The following is a 21,575-nucleotide window of genomic DNA, read 5'->3' as shown; positions in this document are numbered from 1 at the left end:
AGAGTTGGTAACAGAGTACATTTCTGTAAATAGCTAAATGGAGCTATGGCAGCTCCAAATAAAGGATCCACGCAGTTGAGGAAGCATGCCAATGGCCTTATATTTGGCCATTGGCATTGCAAAATCTTTAACAAAATAAAAATTTAACTTTTTTTCCCCCGATCTCCGATGTTTAAGCATAGCGCAGCACCATGCAAATGTGCAGTGCTTTAAAAAACAAGAAAATAATTTAAAAAAGCCAAAAATAGGCATTTTCACTAAAAAGCTTATTCTGCCATGCAGATGAATGGCAGGCTGAAGACAACATGGCTACTGACTAGTGGTTGCTAAGGGGAGAAGCTCAGTGTGAGAGATGTTACCATGCATTACTAGGCAATCCTATGCAAATGAGGATAAGGATAGTAAATCCCAATTTTTCCCAGCATGTGAGGCATGTCCCAAGAGTGTAAGATTTGGAGTAGGTGAGCATAAGACTAGAATATAGGTGACATCATGAGGGTGTGTGTCAAGCTAATTGGAGCACAATGGCTCGTGTTTGCCCTGAGCTGCTCAGGATTGAAAAGAGACTTGTCTTCAGTTGTCCTATTTGAAAACCTCAAACACAAGGTGCACACTGTTATGAGGTAAGAAACTCCTTGCAAACATGCACACAGTGTGTATGCGCGTGTGCGTGCATTTGCTTGTTTGCACAGTGCTTCCCCCCGGGTGGAAACAGAAAGGCAAAAGGAAGGAAAAAAAGTAGTAGGAAATTAACCAAAAAGAACTAGCAGAGCTGCCAGGTGAAATATATCAGAATCAGCCAATTACACAGGCAGCAGACTAGCCCAGACCAGCTCAACACTTTAAACTATGCAAACACCATTCCCCCCTGTTTTTTTCTCATGAACTCTGCAACACTGTAGTATACAAAGAGGGAAAGCTTAAAAAGCTTAAGTCAGACAAAATGTTAGGGGCTGCTCTTGCTATCATAAACCAACATGTGCAAGGTGCTGAGGTTGGTGATGTTGTGAATGCTGCTGAGCAAACCACAGTGAGGAGACAGAGAAGAGTGTACAGACCCAGGGTAACCTACCAGGGGCTACATGAGCTGGAGATAGTGGAGCGCTATAGGGTGGACAGGGACCTCCTAGAGCAAATTGTTGAGCTGTGCTGGCCATGCCTCACACACAGAACCAATCGAGGGGAACCCATCCCAGTGGATACTAAAGTATGTGTTGGCCTAAGAATGCTAGCTACAGGTACCTTCCAAAGACCAACTGGTGATATGATGAGGATTTCACAGGTATCAGCATCCAGGGTACTCCACCAGTTCCTGGATGCCATGTCAGCACATGTCGGTGACCACATATATTTCCACAGTTCTGGTGAGGCATTGGCCAGCAATATGCATCTTTTCCACCAAGTAGCAGAATACCCTGAGGTAGTGGGTGCAATAGACTGCACGCACATACGCATCAAAGCACCACCTGGTGAGTTGGGTAGGGTCTACATCAACCGCAAGGGCTTCCCCTCCATCAACTGCCAGTTTGTGTGCGATGCCCAGGGCATAATAATGAATGTGTGTGTGCTGGATGCCCTGGAAGCTATCACGATTCCCAGATTTGGCATCTGACCCAGCTGTACCAGTTATTTGCCAATGGGGACATTCCCTACGGTCACCTAGTAGGGGATGCTGGATACACACTGGAGCCATGGCTGATGACACCCATTAGAAATGCACACACACCCGAACAAGAACTCCATAATGAGGCACACTCACAAACAAGAATCATAATTGAGCATGTGTTTGGGATGCTCAAGTCACGGTTCCTGTGCCTGGACTCATCTGGTGGAGCCTTGCAGTACTCACCAACTACATGTACCCAAATTGTTATGGTATGTGCCATGCTACACAATATGATCCTGTGGAAACAGCTGCAGCAGGAACAGCATGGGGCAGGGCCAAACAGCCCCCCACCATTGCCAAGGCCTGCACAGGCACAGCGTGACTCGGAGGAGGAACAACCTGAGCCTACCCCAGTAGGCAGAAGGAGGTGTGCCCAGTATGCCCTGGCCTTGGCAAAGAGGCAATGCATAGCACATACACTGACTCAGTAGGAACCCTGGAAATGACACCTCTCTCTGACTCGCACATACAGTAAAATGGATGCCTAACTTGATACTACCTGTTTTCAGACATGTTTAGGGAGTGTACTATGTGCACCCGACATAGGCAGCTCTGCAGTACCACCCTCATTACTGGCACAGACACAACTTAAGTCACTCACACATACCAGTTGGGGGGGGTCACATACCTAACAGTCACAGCCAGCAGGACAGTTGTAGACAAACGCAAACACAAACAAATGCTGTATCATGCCCTCTGAAGAGGCATATGCATAACCTCCCCCCAGGCCTATGCAGACAGATAACAGCAGGCCAGGCAGTGTGATGTGGGTTGGGTAGGCTATGAAGTCACAAAATAATTTGCGTCTAATTGGAAGCTAAGGTCTGTAGTACAGTGGTATGCTTCAAGCCAGTACAATAGGCAACAGTACAGACTGAAATGCAGTACCTGACATAGCAGTGCAGACCTAGCAAATGTGTATATGTCAGGTGTACCCTTCATCCTATGTACATCCACAGTAACAATCAGGTGCCCCCCCCGGGTAGAATGTACAAATAATAGCTGTCCCCCCTGTATGTAGAAATGTTGATAAGTCTATGCAAATTGACTCATGGAAGGCCTGGAGGCACAGCGTGCTTCCTGTCGATGTACAACACAAAGGTGAGCCCTGAAATAAAAGCCAACTTGATTTTTCACACACATATAGTATATATGCCCATAGTGGGCATGCTCACACACTTAAACAAATATGGCAAATGTCAGTCAACAACATACTGAAAGGTCATACTGGGCATGCTCACACACTTAGGCCATGTCTGAGCACAGCAGTGGGCCACACAGTGGGCAGTTGCAGTTCTTACTTCAGTTGCAGTTCTTACTCCAGACACATGTTACTATTCACCAATCCTGCCTTGCGCACGCAGTGATATGAAAACAGACCCATATAATATATTGGACCCATGTCATAATCAAACTATGTAATACAAGTACTTAAGTTGTTCAAAGAAAGTTAAAATCCAAAGATCAATAAATCTCCGATCAGTATAATCAATGAACAATGAGCACTCCTAACTTTATCCAAGCCAAGCTCTGCCAAAAATATTGCCAAAGATTCCATAGATAACCATGAAGCTTTCTTTAGCTATGTCATAAATATTAATGTAAACTCATATATGTTCTGAGTTAGTGCAAAGTGTAAATGAATACATGTGCATGACTGACATTAACAACATCTTGTCAGACAGGTTCATACATATTTACCCCCCTCTCACTGAAAAAAGGGCCCATTACCATACATGGAGATTGTGAAAACCCAGAAATCACATATACAATGGTTAAACAGCTCTATCCAAACCTAAAAACACGACGTCTATGGGATGACATGGTGTCCTTGGCTGTGTCATATGTGAACTCCAAAACAAACAGACCCTGCACCTGAACAGTCTGTTGAGACTCACCCTCTGTACAGGATATGAAACTGTTGAATGAGTTACAGCAATGTTTGGCACACTCCACAAGTGTTGGTGCACAACAGACCATGGGAACTATTGTCTTATAATCCTAATAAGCCTGATCTGCAAGGCCATGGAGTCCATCATTATGGAACTCATAAACAGAGCTATTGGGAGCCTACAAACACTAAACCCTACCCATTTTGGTTTGGTCAGGGGCAGATCATGGTCCCTAAACCTGCTAGACAGTTTTCAAGTCAGTTACCCAGGACATACATCAATGAAATGAGCTCTGCATGGCCTGCATAGACCTTGAAAAGCCCTTTTCCAACATCCCACACACGTCGTATCCACAAAATCAACAACCTGTGCATAAACACGTATGTCATCTGATGGATTGCCAACTGAGGCACAGATAGATCCCACAAGGTAAGAATTGTGGTCTCTCTGTTGAACTGTAAGCTGGTAACAACTGCTGTCCCCCATGGCTCAGTCCTGGGACCCCTCCTATCTGGTGTATACTTTTCAGAAATACAGTCAAACACATGAGGGCTATGGTTAGCAAAGTTTGTGGATGACTGCAAAAAGTTTGTCGTAATTGATGTTTGGGACAACAGAGACACCCTTAAAAAGGGTCTCAGTCAGACAGATGTGGTGTCAAAATTATGGCCTCGAGCTACAGTCATACAAATACCACATAGGTGACAACACCCTAAATATGGAGGTAATAATAAGGGATCTATGGACACATGTGGATAGTCATCTCTACTTTCAGAAACACATTCACAAAGTGGTTAGAAAATCATGCTATGTGTCCCCACAAATTGCCAAAGTCTTTGCATGTAGGTCAAAGGAGGTTCCCTCTACTCATCAGCCATCAGACCCATCAGAGAGTACCACGCCACACTTGCGATGAATCTGACTAGGCACCTTTAGCAGCTGGAAAAACCACTGAATTACCTCAACAAGAGGATTACTGGCCTCAAACAGTTGCCCTATGCAACAAGACTGAAGTAACTCAATCTGTACTCTGTTGCATACTGTCTACTCAGGCAATCTCTGCCCAACATACAAGTTCATGTCCAATGCAGAACTGATGTACATGCTCTATCTGAAGTAAACCCAGGCTCACTGTGCCACATGCTCTAGGGATATAATCATCATAACAATAAATAGAACATGTTGGAGGGATACATTACTAACTCACAGACTTCCCATGCTTTGAAACAGGTTCCCAACCTACATTAAGCTGAGTCCCTCACTGACACTCTTCCAGAGGAGCCTTGATGAGTGTATGTGAAACTGAACTGTCACACCATGGATCACTTCATCAGTTCTTTTACACAGAGGCATAGGGAACTAACCCCAGGTGTGGTGATAGCTGCACACTCTGGCTATACTAATATATGCCTTCAGGCAGATAGCCTATTACCTACCTATGTACCTACCTATGTACCTATATATGTAGGGGAAACACAGTATAATAAGCCAAAGATAGATGGGCAAAGATGTGTGTAAGAGGGTGGCCATGACAAGGAGCCATCTAGGACTGTCCCACCCAGCACACAGCAATGGCACAAAAGACAAGAGGTGCACATCTAACCCACTGTACATAATAGCCACCAGTATCTGTAAGCATTAAAGTGTATGTGGTGCATGTGCCTGCTATACAACATGACTGTACAATGAAGTACACATCTACTATCTGTAGACATGTACTTGTCACATAGGTTCATAGGTATGCAGTAGACTATCTTCATGAAGGCATATATTAGCCTAGGCAAGCTGTGCAGCTTTCACCACCCCATTGGTTAGTCTCCTAAGCCCTAGTTCTAATAGTTAATACCCTAAGTCCCTTTCTAGTGGGGTTGCTGATGTGATCCCTGGTGTGGATTGTCTGTTTCCCATCCACTCATCAAGGTTCCTATTGAAGAGTGTCAGCAAGGGGCTCTGTCTGATGTACATTGGGGCTCAGTTCCACAGTAAGGCAAGTCTCTGGGATGGTACTCTATCCCACCAGCATGTTGTATTCATTGTTGTGATGAGGTTTATATCCCTGGAGTGTGTAGTGTGACTCAATTTTGTTTTCCTTAGATGGTGCATGTTCAACAATTATGTGTTGGACATGGCTCTGTATGTTAGGCAGAGTTTGCCTCTTAGTAGGCGATACGCAACAGAGAACAGATTTAGTTTTTCCAGTTGTGTTGCATAACACAACTGTTTGAGGCCATTAATCCTCTTGGTGAGGTACTTCTGTGGTCTCTCCAGCTGCTGGATATGTCTAGTCGAGTACATCCAAAATGGTGCATTGTACTCAATGATGGGTCTGATGACTTAAGAGTGGAGGGCCACCACTATCTCTTTTGATCTTGATGCAAACCCTTTGTTGATTAGGTGGGCCACATAGGATTTCCTAACCACTTTGGCAACATGGTTGTCAAAGGAAAGATGACTATCTACTTTTGTCCCCAGATCCCTTATTACCTCATCAGTTTTTAAGGGGTAACACCTATGTGGTAGTTTATGGGTACTTTTTTTTCCCCAAAGGGGATTACTATGCATTATTTTGCATTGAGCTTGAGGCCATGATTCTGACACCACACATCTGTCTCATTCTGGAGAATATTTGTGTCATCCGGGGAATCTATTATGGCACACACTTTACAGTTCCCAGCAAACTTAGTCAACCACAACCCTTCTGTGTTGGCATGTACTTCTGCGAAGTATATAACAAACAGGAGGGGCCCCAGGACTGAACCCTGGGGGACACCAGTTGTTACAGGGTTTAGAGTCTGACATATAGCCAGCAACTCTTAATTTGAGGGATCTATCTGTGAGACAGTTTGCAATCCATCTTGTGATGTATGGATTTATGCCCAGGTTGGTGAGTTCATCTCTGATACCTAACTGGGGAATGGTGTCAAAGGCCTTAGCGAGGTATAGGTAGGCTGTGTGGAGCTCCTTTCAATCATCTGTAGCCTGGGTAACTGTCTCAAAGAACTCCACCCAGTTCAGGAGGCATGACCTGCCTTTGACGAAGCCAAACTGGGTGTGCTCAACTGTGTGAAGGTTCCCAATGTTTTCACTGTTGAGTTCCATTATGATTGGCTCCATTGCCTTGCAGATCAAACTCATCAGGCTCATAGAGTTGGAATGCCAAGGGTCTGTTTTGGCCCCGCTCCTGTGGAGTGGGAAGAACATTGCTGTTCAACATTCTATGGGTACATATCCTGTAGAGGGGATGTAGAGAGAGGTGTATGTATCCTTGATGAATATGGATACATCTCCGCTCTATGTGCTATGATCCAGGTTCTGATGCCATAAGGTATGGAATGAGTAGTATCCTGGTAGTGCTGGTGTGCTCTCTGGAGCCTTGATCTAGGTTTCTGTTACTGCACAGATATCAATATTCTCCATACTGAGAAGTGCCTCGAGTGTGTGCATTTTGAGGCTGAGACTTCTGGCAATGAGTAGCATTTAGCTCACTTTGTGGTTATTTGTGTTGGTTACGGGGGTTGGTTTGTCCTTTGAGCCTTGCCTAAAAAAGATAATATGGGGACAGCAAGAGCCTTGGCCAGTATTCAGAAGCATAGGGGTGACAGGTGCAAACCATCTCTAGCGAAGCAATGAGGCTTGACTATCATGTCATCTCAGGCAGATAGAGACTGGATCCCCTTTGAATGACACCAGAAGCTCAGCCAATTGTTGAAGTTTATCATCTTTCTGTTATATTGCATTATCATGTAGGTGAAGGTAAGATGCTACTCAAGGTCAGGGTCATACCAGCCTGGGCTACATGATCATAGAGCTACTATATATCTCTTGTCATGTTGTCCTGGGAGGTATGTCTCAGATTATTCACACTGACATGTACAAAGACCATGTCATATATGTACCTGTTCTGGAGTGATGTAAGTGCTTGTGTTATGTGGTGGATCATAGCACCTGACAGACAGCTGACAGTAACCTTCCCCTTGTCCAGCCTAGTGAGTGGAACATCTGTGTGCCTGACTATGGAGTCACCTATTACTAGTGTGTTGGGTATGTTGTTTTGCCTTAGGGCCTGTTGTGAGGCACACTGCTTTGGTGTATTATGTGTTTTCTGGCGTGTGCTTGGAAGTGCATGTTGCTTGCTTGTCTGCTTAGGAGGACACTTTCTCTTTTTCAGATTAATATTTGTATTCTCCGAGTATGGTAATGTGTATTTATGTGTGTGTTCTGCTGGTGCTTATATTGTAGGTCTATGTGAGACTGTTGGTGTTGTGCTTGTATGACCCTACTCCTCTTGACTGTATTGTCCAGTATTGGGTTGACAGAGCTTAGCCACCAGTTTGACCCTGTGTGTGCCAGCATGTGGTGCATCAACCCATATATGATATGGTTATGGCCTATGCATACAATACACTCACAATACATCTAGTATGATAAGCCTGCTGTGGTTAGAAAATGTGAAAAACCCCTTTGGGCAAACTGTCAGCGAGTAATGTCTGTATTGCATCCTGTAACTCCATATTGCTTGGTGAAGTGGAAAAAAGTACTTAGTTTGGATTAAGAATCCCGCACTTGCCAACTGTGTATATGTGTGTCTGTCTGTCCCTGGGGAGAGAGCAACCTTTTTGGAGACTACTCACACCCCTTAAAAGTGATATACTCATCATTGTCATCTGATGATGTCACCATCCTACAAATATACCTGTGGGAAGATGAAATCCCAGTAATGTGCATAGCATGTCATGTAAATGCATACAGCTATAGTATCATAATGTAGTTAAGTAGGAGATTGAATCCTGCACTTGCCAACTGTGTGTGCGTGTGTCTGTCTGTCTCTTCCTGTGGAGGGAGCAATCTTTTCGGAGACTACTCACACCCCTTAAAAATGATGTACTCATCTTTGTCAAGTCTGATGATGTCACCATCCTACAAATATACCGGTGGGAAGGTGAAACCCCAGTAATGTGCATGATGTGCCATGAAAATGTGCACTGTTGTATAATCATAATGTAGTTAGGAAGGAGTTTGAATCCTGCACTTGCCAACTGTGTGTGTCTGTCTGTCTCTCCCTGGAGAGGGAGCAACCTTTTTGGAGACTACTCACATCCTTTAAAAGTGATATGCTCATCTTTGTCAAGTCTGATGATGTCACCATCCTACAAATACACCTGTGGGAAGATGAAATCCCAATAATGTGTATAGCGCGTTGTATAAATACAAACTGCTGTAGTAACATAATGTAGTTAGGTAGGAGTTTGAATCCTGCACCTGTCTGTCTCTTCCTGGGGAGGGAGAAACCTTTTTGGAGACTACTCACATACCTTAAAAGTGATATACTCATCTTTGTCAAGTCTGATGATGTCACCATCCTACAAATTCACCTGTGGGAAAATGAAGTTCCAGTAATGTGTATAGTGTGTTGTGTGAATGCATACTGCTGTAGTATCATAATGTAGTTAGGGAGGAGTTTGAATCCTGCACTTGCTAACTGTGTGTGTTCCAGGTGTGTGACACTGTTATTAATGTGGAGTGGTTTTGATTTTACTAGTGCATTACATATCACAATGACAACTCTATGTGCATAACACACGTTAGGTAGCTGTGGGGCAAAGCCATATACATACATGTGACCTCAATTATTTCATAGGTGGGTACTATGCTTTATCCATGAAAGCATCTGTTAGCCTTGCCAGAGCATGCTGGCACTTTCCAGACCTTAGGTTACTTCTGTATGCTTGTGACAAGCTTAGCCACTGCAGTGATCCCTGGGCTATGTCTTCTGTTTCACATACTCATCACAGTTTCTATTGAAGAGTGTGAGTGAGGGTTTATGCTTGAGGTATATTTGAATCCTGTTCCAAAGCAAACAAAGTCTGGCAAATATGACTAATCATTATAGGTGTGCAACAACTTCTGTTGATCTGCATGCAAACCCTTTATTGCTTATGTGCTCCACAGAGGGATTTTCAAAACCCTTTGGTAATGTGATTATCATAGGAGAGATGACTAAACACATGGCCCTATGTATACATTAGTACCTGTTCCACATTTTGGGGGCTACTACCTATGTGGTACTCTGGGAATACTTTGTTTTCTTAAAGTGGATAACTATGCTTTCTTTGGCTTATAGCTTTACAGCATGATTTTGACACCAGGTATCTGTCTCTATGATACCCTTTTGGAGGATGTGTGTGTTATCTGGAGAATAAAGTATAGCCCACAATATGCATTTTCATCAAACGTGGGTTGACATATCCCTACTGTGTTTGTCGGTACCTAAGAAAACTATATGCCAAACAGGAGTGGTCCCAGGACTGAGTGCAGGTGAATACCACTTGTTACTGCCATAGAATTGTACATGGAGGCTGCAACTATTACTGTGTATCCTACGTCTGTGCGTCAGTTGTCAATCCATCATCTAACAGACGTTTATGGTCAGTCTGTTGAGGTTATGTATAATACTAGAATGTGGGATGGGTATGAATTGCTGGGTGAGCTATAGCTTGGCTGTATGGACCTCCCCTCCCTCACTTATAGCCTTGTTAACTGGCTTGAAGTCTACTAGGTGTAGGAGCCATGATCTGGCCTTTAGATAACCTAAGTGGGTATGGTGCAGTGTTTGGAGGTTCATAATGTCTCTGCTAATGAGTTCCATAATGCTGTGCTCCATAACCTTCTAGATAACATTTGTCTGGCTTATATTGTGAGAGTTTCCAGGATCTAAAGTAGCTCTACCCTTAATCAATTTATGTTAACATTTGCACTGTGTGTGACAATGGTGGACAGGATAAGGAATAAGTATATTAGAGGTTCAGCCCTGGTTTGAAGGTTAGTAGACCAAGCCAGATAGGCAGGATTACATTGGTTTGTACATGTGCTGAGGAGGGATGCAGAGTATATTGTGAAATAGATTCTAAGGATGAAGCCGCCAAGTAACAGGAAAAGAGGAATGCCTAAGATGAGGTTTATGGATGTGGTATGAGAGGACATGCAGATGGATGGTGTGACAGCGCAAGATGCAGAGGGCAGGAAGAAATGGAAACAGATGATCTACTGTGGTGACCCCTAATGGGAGCATCCGAAAGGAGAAGAAGAAGAAGAAGTTGTAGATCAACACTTGTGGACTGTGAACACCATTACTGTGCGTCATTCCACAAGTATGTAACCTGTATAGAGGCTGCATCGGAATAGAGTGTTTAGGTGAGTGGTTACTTCATATGTCAGCTTGTGTATGACACAGTCAGGGACACTGTCCAGTACCATTGCCACTGTGGTTTGGACTTTGGTAAAGTGATGTTTTAACTAGAGTGTCTGTGAATCATCAGGTTTTACATTCTTCAGATCTGGAAATGTGGCCCTTGTGTAACGACAGGGTGGTGAAATCTGAATTTAAACTGTCTGACAAGATATTGGTAATGTCATCCAGATAAGTGTACTTTGTGACCATTAACATTAACTCTGAACCAATCTGAGATTTCCCCTCTAGATTATAAACAACACTAAAGAAAGCTTTAGTGTTGTTTTTTGAATCCTTGCCAATTGTATTTTGAAGCTTGCCTTGTATGATTAATGAGGGCTTGTATTTTCCCAGTAATACTGACCAGAGAGGTTATCCCTTCTTGGTATGTAACTCTTTTTTGGTACAACTTCACACCTTCTATTATATATTTAGTTTATGGCAGGGGTCCATGAGACTAACGCACTTTTACTGTATAAGTGAGTATTTCTTGCGTTTGTAATAGCACGGTCCATGCAACCCTGTAGATGAACAGTGTGCATTACTAAAGGATTATGCAACTGGAACAGTGTTAACCTTAGTAATGCAAACCAATGACAGATAGCAACAACAGCATCACCCACAGTACAGTGTCAACCTGTGGCATACACACACATGCGTACTCAAGTTCCAAAATGTGTGTAGTACAAAGCATATTGGCCACCAATAGAAACTATGCAGTGGTAACACTGGCCAATACAGGGCATGTCACCCTGCCCATGTGCCCAATATGCATGTACATGCAGACAGTGCACCTCCACCATGTTCACAAATTGACACCTGCAAACCTGTGTTGCACACACCCCACACTTACTGTCCACTGTATAACACATGCTGACACAACTACACACATCAACCAAGTGGCAAACAAAACACAATTGGAATAAAAACTGGTGAAAACAATACAGCATTGCTAATTACAGCTTTAATGCATCATGCCTGCTCAGCTACACCTTCAAGGATATCATTACACTTTATGGATGACCACATGCTACACATCCAACCATTGCTATACTTTATTAAAGTTACCCTGTGCATCAGCACCATGTTAGCCTGTTCCTGCATCAATGTTACAGATGACAGGAGTTGGCACAGGTTTCATCATATGCACAGGGTGTGTTGTTGATTTGCCAGAGGCCTACACTGAGCCATACAATCAACATGTGTGTGTGAGCGTGTGTGTGGGGGGCCATGAGTACTGTTATGGGCCAATGTTGATGTCATGTGTGCGGGTATGTGTTTGCCCTAGGTTTCTGGTTTATGTGTGTGTGTCTGAATACACACAGTTCCACCATGTGGCTGCCATATACAGGGATTTGTGAGACAGCTACAGACTGTACCTGGCAGGCTTTATAGATCACCGTCTCTGGCCATGGATACGGAACCTGTGCATGGCAGGGGTGCTACAGACAGTATCAGGTACTAATCCAGATTGGGTACTATCCTCAGAGGTTGACAAATGTCAACTGGATCCAGGTCCCTGCTGGGACTGGCCAGAGCCACGTGCACGTGGTCTGCTAGGACAGTCTATGGACAGCCCCCACAACATTGCTGGGGCTGGTACTGGCACTACAGGAGCGGCTGTGACTTGCTGAACATCATTGTCCTCACTCAACCGTCCCGCACTGTCCTGACACATGGACATGACATTGTGGAGGACATCCAATGTCTCACCCCAACGGCTATCGATGACCTCAGTGTAGTTACATATGGCACCTGCCTGGTCATGGATACTGTCATTTACAGAGGTGTAATGAGCCCTCTGTGCCCTTGGCCCCTGTCTGGTGTACCGCTCCATTCATGTCTGTACCTCCATGACAGCCTGGAACATGCGTGTGGTAGAAATAGGTGTGGCACGTCTGCCAGGGGCATGATGACCAGCAGTGCTCTGATGAAAACCCCTGGGCATCTGCCTATGTGGTACCATTCCAGACATCTGGCTATGGCTGCTGTGTCCTGATACATGTGCCATAGATACCTCACTGCCCTGGCCAGTGCCAACCGTACACTGTCCCTCAGCTAAGGGCAATGGTGATGATGGATATACAGGCAGTATGACTGTGTGCATGGATGGGGTGGAGATTTGTGTACTATTAATTGGTGGCCCAGCAACAAACCCTGACAAACCTGCCTGTGCCTCAACACACCTATCCTCATGATCACTGTCTGTCTCAGTGACATCAGGTTCCCTGCTGTACTGAACCAGCCCTACCTCACCACCTGTGAGAGGAAAACAGGAAACAAACTTTAAGACCTGAACATGACTTCAGACCACATGCACACATGCACACACACAAAACTACACTCCTCCCAAAAGCAGACACACATAACACCAGAAATCACAGAACATACACAATAGCAGGTGATGGTGGAGTACAGTATCACAAGCAAAACAGTCATATCACATCTGTCAGCACATGTAGGACATGTGTTGCTCCACAGCATGCAGTGCAAGTTTAGTCAATCCTTGTTACTAACAGTATACATGGCTTTGATGCATGTGTTTTGTTATTAGGTGATGGCCCTCCCCCTGGAATACAATGCATACATAGACACAACATTGCTGGGCAGAACCCTGTGATGTACTGTGCACCATAACTCACAGGTGTACATACCATTGCTGGCTGTGTATCTGTGTGTGAGATAAGTATCCAATGCTGATTACAGCCTCTGTGTCTTTAGCAAATAATTGTGGACACATGTTAATTGTTGACATGTTTTTAGCACATGCATGATGAGTATTCACACAACATCATCAGTGGTGCATGGATAACTGATAGAATGCCGATCAGCCACATACCCAATGTACGGTACTTATGGTGAGTGTAGATCATATTGTGGACATGCCAGTCTCATCCATGACATGGCATGCTAAAACACGACTGCATAATTAAACACTACACATACCCAATATGTGTCATATGACCTAGCCACTCAATAGCATCACAAGACATATATGTGTCAGTTGTGCAAATGGTGATTGGTATGCATACTGTTTAGAGGTGCATATGTGTGCACACATGCTTCATTATGGTGTGTAGCAATGACAGCTATGTGTAGTACTGTGGTTACAATAACTGGATGGGGTATAGTACCATAGGCCAACATAATGAGGCATCAGGTGGTCAGTCAAGGCTACAAATGTTTCACAAACCAGCACAAATCACGCTGTGCCAGAACTGTAATACCTTGGCTAAATTCACCATTTCACAGCCAGTTGTTAAGTGATTTTGTAAGGAGGCCAATAAGGAGCATTCCCTGACATGAATGTGTAGTGTGTTGCAGAGTGTTTAAATGCCCCAGGATAGGCTTCTACCTCTCAGGTATATTCTGTGGAATGTGTGGATGAGATTTTGGATACTGGAGTGTGTCTTTACAGAGGGTTTGGGAATCCTTTATGTGTAGCATGTTAAAATGCTCTGTGTATGACATGGATGTGTATGTTATGTGCATGTTGAGTATCAACTGTGCCTATCCAATGATCACTACAGTCTAGCCACATTTGTTTGAGATGGTCTGGGTATTGCATGTGTTTGAGGCTGCTAATCACATTAGTGAGATGTGCGTGCTCTTACACCAAACATGCACAGCATGCATTATGGGTAGGTGTGTTACATGTGTACATGGCCTACACCTTAACTATGACATGCACTTTTTATTTCCAATAATAAATGTAGAACACACTCACCAGCATCTGTCCACTGCCTTGATGTCACCCCAGAGGTACCTACATAGAGATGAGACAGTTTGTCAGTGGCCACAACTGTGGCATTGCTACTGTGTGTTTGCAATCTTACAGTACAACAGTTTACATTCACAGGGCCACAGATTATGTTCCAAATGATCAGTATTGCACAACAACAGACTCCACATCTTTGAACAACACACTCTACATCTCACATATGCATGATCTGCCAATACAGATAACATTAATCTACAGATATGCCATGTTGCCTACATGCTCAACGTGTGCTTGCTGGGTGGCTCTAACCTCCATCATGGTGTATGTCTGCTGCTGTTGTTGTTGGGCAGGTGCCACCAGGCTCATGGGCAGCTCCTCCACTCTGGTGAGGGGGGATGACTGCTAACACCACCCCCTGTTGCAAGTTGTTCTGTACGCGTAGCAGTGGCACGCTAACGGACATGTCAGAGAAGATCACTGCAGTGGTGGCATACCTGCTCATTTGTGCGGTTATGCAGGCCTACCTCATTGACCCTGCAGACAAGATCTTGCCACATTGCAGTACACTCTTGCTGGTCCTGGCTGGTTCGTGAAAAGAGTAAATGGTAGTGCTGAATCATAATGCTAGTGATGATATAATCTTCAGCCTTACTATAGGTTGGGTTCCTGTGGTGGGCCATGATCCCTGGAAGACATAAATACAAAAATATGTCTGAGCAAGTCATATGGCACATTTAACATTATACAGTACAGATATCACTGATCTGCTGTATATATATATATATATATATATATATATATATATATATATATATATATATATATATATATATATACTTACATACATAATACAATATGTTGTACCTGAGCACAGATTACAATAATTACTCACACACATACATCTACATGTTTAAGTACATTATCTGTAGTGTTGTATGATTGTACTAGATGTTTTGTTTGTGAATACATAAATGATAGTGGCAAATCACATATGCTGTGATGTGAATGGTTGTGGGGTTTTTTCCTAGTAAATGCTTTTTATTTTGTTATTAGCTAAAATGAAGGTCAGGGGCTACAGATGGAATAAGGCACATTTCAGCAGTTGCAAGTGGGTTTTCAGAAGGGTAAGCACAGCTTATGAAAGTTTAGCAACCTATAAGCTAACCGAGAGTGAAACACTGTAACTGCCACTTATCACTGCTCACCCCACAACTGCTTGAAATTGCCTTGCTCACTCTCTATCCAATGAACCATGTTCTACACAGCAACAAAATAAAATCACTATATAAGACTATAAAAGAGTACCTGGCACACTGTATGCAACACGATGCACCACCTAGCCACAGCAGATATAAATCAAGCTGATGTGTAAAGAAATATATCATCCATCACAACCAGTGTAAGGTCCAGTAAATGTATTAATATTATACCACACAACTTGTTAATGCCAAACCTGTGGCCAAAATATGTGCACAATTGGGAATATAGGTTGCATACTGCTGTAGTACACTATGAATTTTGCTAGATACAGTTATATGTATTACCACACATATATCAAAGGACATGTTACAGACATACCCACACACATGTCAGACATAATTACAGGACACAAAGGTATGACAACCCAGATAAGCTTTCAGTGTGTACTATATAGTACTGTGTGTCAGTACTTACAGAACCTTAATCTTTGGAAATGTAATCTGTGATGAATGCAGGGACCACACAAAACAGTAGATGCAAGCAATGTGGACATACACCATACTTTGCTGTACAGGCCCAGAGCTTCAGTTAGTACTACAGTACAAACAGGATTTGCTTTCAAGATCGGTACCAATCAATAATCATAGATGTAGTGCTTTAACCTCCAATGACATACCCTAGTTAAAACCAAGGGACTTAATCACACTGTATGCAATAGCACTTGTTCTGCCTAGCAACAGAATACACAGCTTTTGCTAAGATCAAAGCAAGGACCCAGAATACCATAAAATAATAGTTTCCCAGTAAGCTATCCCACAGATACATATCTTTGACGTATTCACAAATATATTGACCATCACAGTCAGTCAACAGTACAGAAAATCTATTGCAACAAGTAGATGTAGGTGTGTATGAGTATATATGTATATATATGTATAAATATATATATATATATATATATATATATATATATTTATATATATATATATATATATATATATATATACATCCATTTGTCTATATATATATATATATATATATATATATATATATATATATATATAGGCACATATACAATTCACCTTTCATAGTGAGAATATCAATTATACAAAGGATGTAAGGTGTACAGTAATGTAATAACATCGCGCAGTCTTGGGATAAATGCATTGAAGGTGTTCACAGCCCAGGTAGCTTTAGCAGGCCTTACTGGCTTCAACATTTGAAATAGAATGAATCACCCACAGTGTTTAACCACCACATGTCATATACTAGCACTATATGCTGTCTTGTTTGTCACACACTAAAACCTACATACAAATATGCGCATACTAACCTGCGCCAACATATATATCCCCCCTTCACAAATAGTTGCAATATGTCCCCTGCTCTATGCACATATACAGATGTGAATATATATGACACATATATATTTCTCAGTATGTGTGTGGCGTACACACACATGGTCCACACTGCTATAAGTCCCTGGACCTCACAACTGAACTGTTGGGCCTTGCTGCAACACAAACAGGTGTCACATATGAACACAGACTAACATTAGGGGGGTATATATGGCAACAGATGCTAGATAAGCATACTAGACTGCTACAGCACTTGCCAATGCTAAGCTACACTTTAATATGACTATAATGCATGTGTTCTGTCACACCCATGTTTACATAATGTCAGTGCTAATCCCTCCAACAGCTATTGGCCACACTACTATACAGAACACAGATAACATGGATCAGATCTTTGACATTTAATGCTGAGCTACATGTTTCACAGGTATATCCCACTGCCCACAGGTACACACAATATTGTCCATAGCAGTAGTTAAGCAGAACATCTGTGCAGAAAGAAGTACTGCTGCCACATATGAATGTTTCACATTATGTAGACTATTCTTCAATAACATCTACTACATGCCAGTAAATATATATGTGTCACATACCTTTCCTTTGTATAATTTGGTAATATTTCTTTCTTCCTTTTCTCTCTCTCTCTGTCTCTCTCTCTCTCTCTCTGTCTCTTTCTCTGTTGGTCTCTGCAATATAATGATTGAGTTTGTTGACATAGATTGCAGCCTGCTTTTGTAGGAATTGCACATGAGCATGTGATTGCCTCTGCACTAATTATTGCCCACCATTTGCTAATTGCATGTGGCCTGCTGTGTAGTAATTGAAGTAATCACTGTCATAGCAACCCAGTACTATACATTGCTGACTCATGTAGACATGGCCCTTTCAGCTATCCAAGATGGAGATCATCCTTGTTTGGTGTGGACATCATTGTTTAAGACAGAAGGTTGGAATAGTTCTTATATCAGAAGCCAGGGGTGTAGCCAGAGATTTACATTTTGTACTCAGACCTAATGTTGCTGCTTCCAGTATCCACTTGTCAGTGTAAAAATGTACTCACCCCTCAAAATGCTACCCCACGATACATGGAAAGATGGACTTTCTTTTCAACTGTTACAATTAACTGCCATACAAAGCTAGTTATAGAGATGTATTCCTTTGGCACAAGAATTGTTTGTGAACTGCTATACTGTGAATATTCATTTACACAGTTCTAAACATTTTGTGCTTATTTAGTGTTGACATTAGCACGAGCTGCTTAGAAAAACTGGACTCATTTCAGTACAGTGAGTATGCTTACGTGCATCCTTGGTAGACCCTGCACACACAGGTACATTCTGCATTTGGGTAGGGTTGTAGAAGTACAGAGAGCGTAAGTAGTATTGTGTGCATTTTATCTTGCTGGACGTACAGGGTTGCTGTGTACATGTTACTTTATCAAGGAATGTAGTCTGTCTGCGTAACTCCCAACTGTGGACCTATCCACATGATAGCCAGAGAATAGTCTGTTATTTTTTGTCTGTGCACCACACAGGTCTTTTCACCAATAGAGCAATGGCATTCTTACAGTTGGTTGCTACCAGTACATGGCTGCATCCATTTGTATTTCAGTGTTTTATTCCTACATAAGGGTATGTTTCCAAAACTCCTTCAAAAGCTATTTGCACAGTGTGCAACAGCAGAAAGGCTAATATGCCTTTGTGTTTCTGCCTCCCCTCTGCCCTAAACAGATATGCCAGTGTTTGTCCTGCTGTGATACTGTGTGGGATTGTAAGGTGATGGTGTAACATTATTTCCTGCTAGAATGGCTTTTTCTCTTATCACAGTCATGTAATGTTCCAACAACAACTGTTGGTCAGCATCCACAGAACAAGTTGTGTGGAATGGTATTCTGAATTTTCCTTTACATTCACTTATTCTGATACATGATATAATTATTTAAGCACCAACTTAATGTATATCTACCGTGGCATAGTGGTACTTCATGTTGTGTAGTGTTTGCAAGGTCCGGGATTCGAGACTTACAGATGTGTTTTATTTTGTTCCTGAGCAGAACAAGGGCCCTCACTTACAGAGTGACTAAGGCACTTTTAAGAAGTTGTGAGTGGGTTTGCACAATACCTCGCATTGCTTAGCCAAGCACAAACCCGCTCAAACCTGCTCACTACTGCTTAATAGTACTTACTCCTGCTCTCCCCCATGCTAATTTCTTTGAAAGAAAAGAAAAATGGGGAGATAGGAAAGTGGTGAAAAAGGGGCACAAAGAGGGAAAGACAGTATGGAAAATAGCTCGGGATGTGCAGGGCAGGTGTAGGGAAGGTCATTAGCTGCCTATTTCTTCAACAGCAACAGCTGTGCATATGCAATAAATTTGGAGGTAGATATGAACCCTTCAACCCCTGAGAGAGAGGTGAGGACAACAATGTATGTTGTAATGCCAGTTAAACAACATTTCATGTGTCCAGTGGAATTGTGTGCAAAATGGGCAGCTATGTATGGGGCATAATGTTTTTTTTTTGGGAACAGATTGCCCTTTTTTTTTTTCAGGTGAGAGTGGAATGTGGGGTAGGGGAAGTAGGTATATTTGGGGAGGTAGGTTGGGGAGGTAAACAGACAAGACAAACAAGATGCATACAGGGGCGGTATATGACACGTGGTGGGTGAACACCTTTGACGGGGAGGGATTTTTGGAAATCGCAAGCCCATGAGCCCCCAGATGGAAACAGTGGGACTGAGTTCCCCACCCATGGGCAGTCACCACTGCACCTACACGGCCCAGAAGGTGGTTGTGCTGGGAACTGTGTAGGAGGGGCAGGCTGACCCGTGAGTTGTGCCACTCGGGCCTCAAGCTGGCATAGAGGTTCTGCAACAGAATGTTCAATCTCTCTATGCACCACAGCCCAGACCATACGAAGGGTGATAGGTACCTCTCCAACCACACTTGCACGGGGGTGAGCCCCCACCCCCTGCAGTGCTTCCACCTGAATGTGGCACAGGGCAAATGGTGGAGGAGGTCCCAGGCTGGACACTGGATCTGCTGGTGCCAGGTGCCATGGCCAGCTGAGGTGGGACAGATGGGTCCGCTGGGACCAGCCTTCCCATGCAAACTATGTTTTGGAGAGTTTACTAAAAATACGGGTTAGTAACAGTCAACAGCATTCCCTATTAGTTATAATAGCATGCAGAAGTATTCCCATTAACCCAACACACCAGATTTTCAACAGTTGAAAAGCAAGCAACACATGCATATATAGAACAATAGTGGACATTACAACAGCATGCAGGTTTTATTAATGGCAACAGGCCACCAATATTGTGGTATTTTAACAGGGCACATGCATAGAAATAAATACAAATATTTATAAACCAATAGGACATATGTCTCAACAAATGTTTTGAGATTAGACATACTGATTGAGGTGTGGAATTGCATTTTTTATGCACATACAGTAGGGTGGAAAAAGATAGCTCAATTAACAACTTATATATCCTTCTAGTTTTCACTACATTCCTATTAACTGCAGTTATATGTCCCTTACATGTATTATTACACTACCCAATGTCCTTATATTGTGCAATTTGATTTTGCTAGATCATTATATACATGAGCTGTATCTTACATACAAACTGTCCAAGATGCAGATGTTACTACAACATATTTTAAGAATTTTTCACACACACACTACTGCTAAGATGGTACACTGACAGCTCTACTTTCATATAATTATCTAGATATGTTCAGGTGAAAGTATCAGTTATATGTTAACAGCTCCCTACATTTCTGGCAGCACATTGACATTTCTGGGGAACACTATACCAAGCTACTCATGTGCCAGATTAGCCTGTACATGCTGGGCAAGAACCAACAGTTGAGGGCTGTAAATATGCATAAAAGCTACTGGCACTCCCTTCATCCACGTTATATGGGCCTACCCAAGTGTGGGTTGACACTGCTTAATACAACACTACTATTTGTAGAATGCAACAGTACAACAACATATCAAAGAAAATGACACAGACACACTCCAGGAATTATACATTTATTAAAGGATTATTACACCTTTATTTATTGGGTTAAAACACTTTTTGAAGGCTCTCTCATTTATTTTATATAACAGTACATACAGAATCATTACTAACCTGCCTCTTGACTTAGCCTTTGCAGCCTATCTTCATGGGCTTGCAGATTCATAGTCCAGTCACCTGCAGCTGTGAAGTAAATGCAGTGATATTGAGACACACCTATCCATAGTATAGACAAGCATGGCAATTCTTAACTACTTAATACAATGGCTACTTACTCAGTACTGGAGCATTAGGCATCCTATGAGATTCCTGGATCCACCGGTCCAGTTCATCCCCCCTATGCCGCTTCAGGTCAGAATAATGGTGCCTGACCTGCTCACCAGTCCGAGGAACACCAGTGGCACTGGTGAGATCATGGGAAAGACTGTTCCAGGCCTCCTTTTATATTGGGGACCCTGGTACTGGCCCTGCAGGAGTCTTTGCT

This window comes from Protopterus annectens, chromosome 6.part0, assembly GCF_019279795.1.
Source record: "Protopterus annectens isolate FY-2018-M chromosome 6.part0, PAN1.0, whole genome shotgun sequence".
In the NCBI taxonomy this organism is placed as follows: domain Eukaryota; kingdom Metazoa; phylum Chordata; order Ceratodontiformes; family Protopteridae; genus Protopterus; species Protopterus annectens.
The sequence above is the reverse complement of the archived record's forward strand: the minus strand, read 5'-3'. Positions refer to the sequence as shown.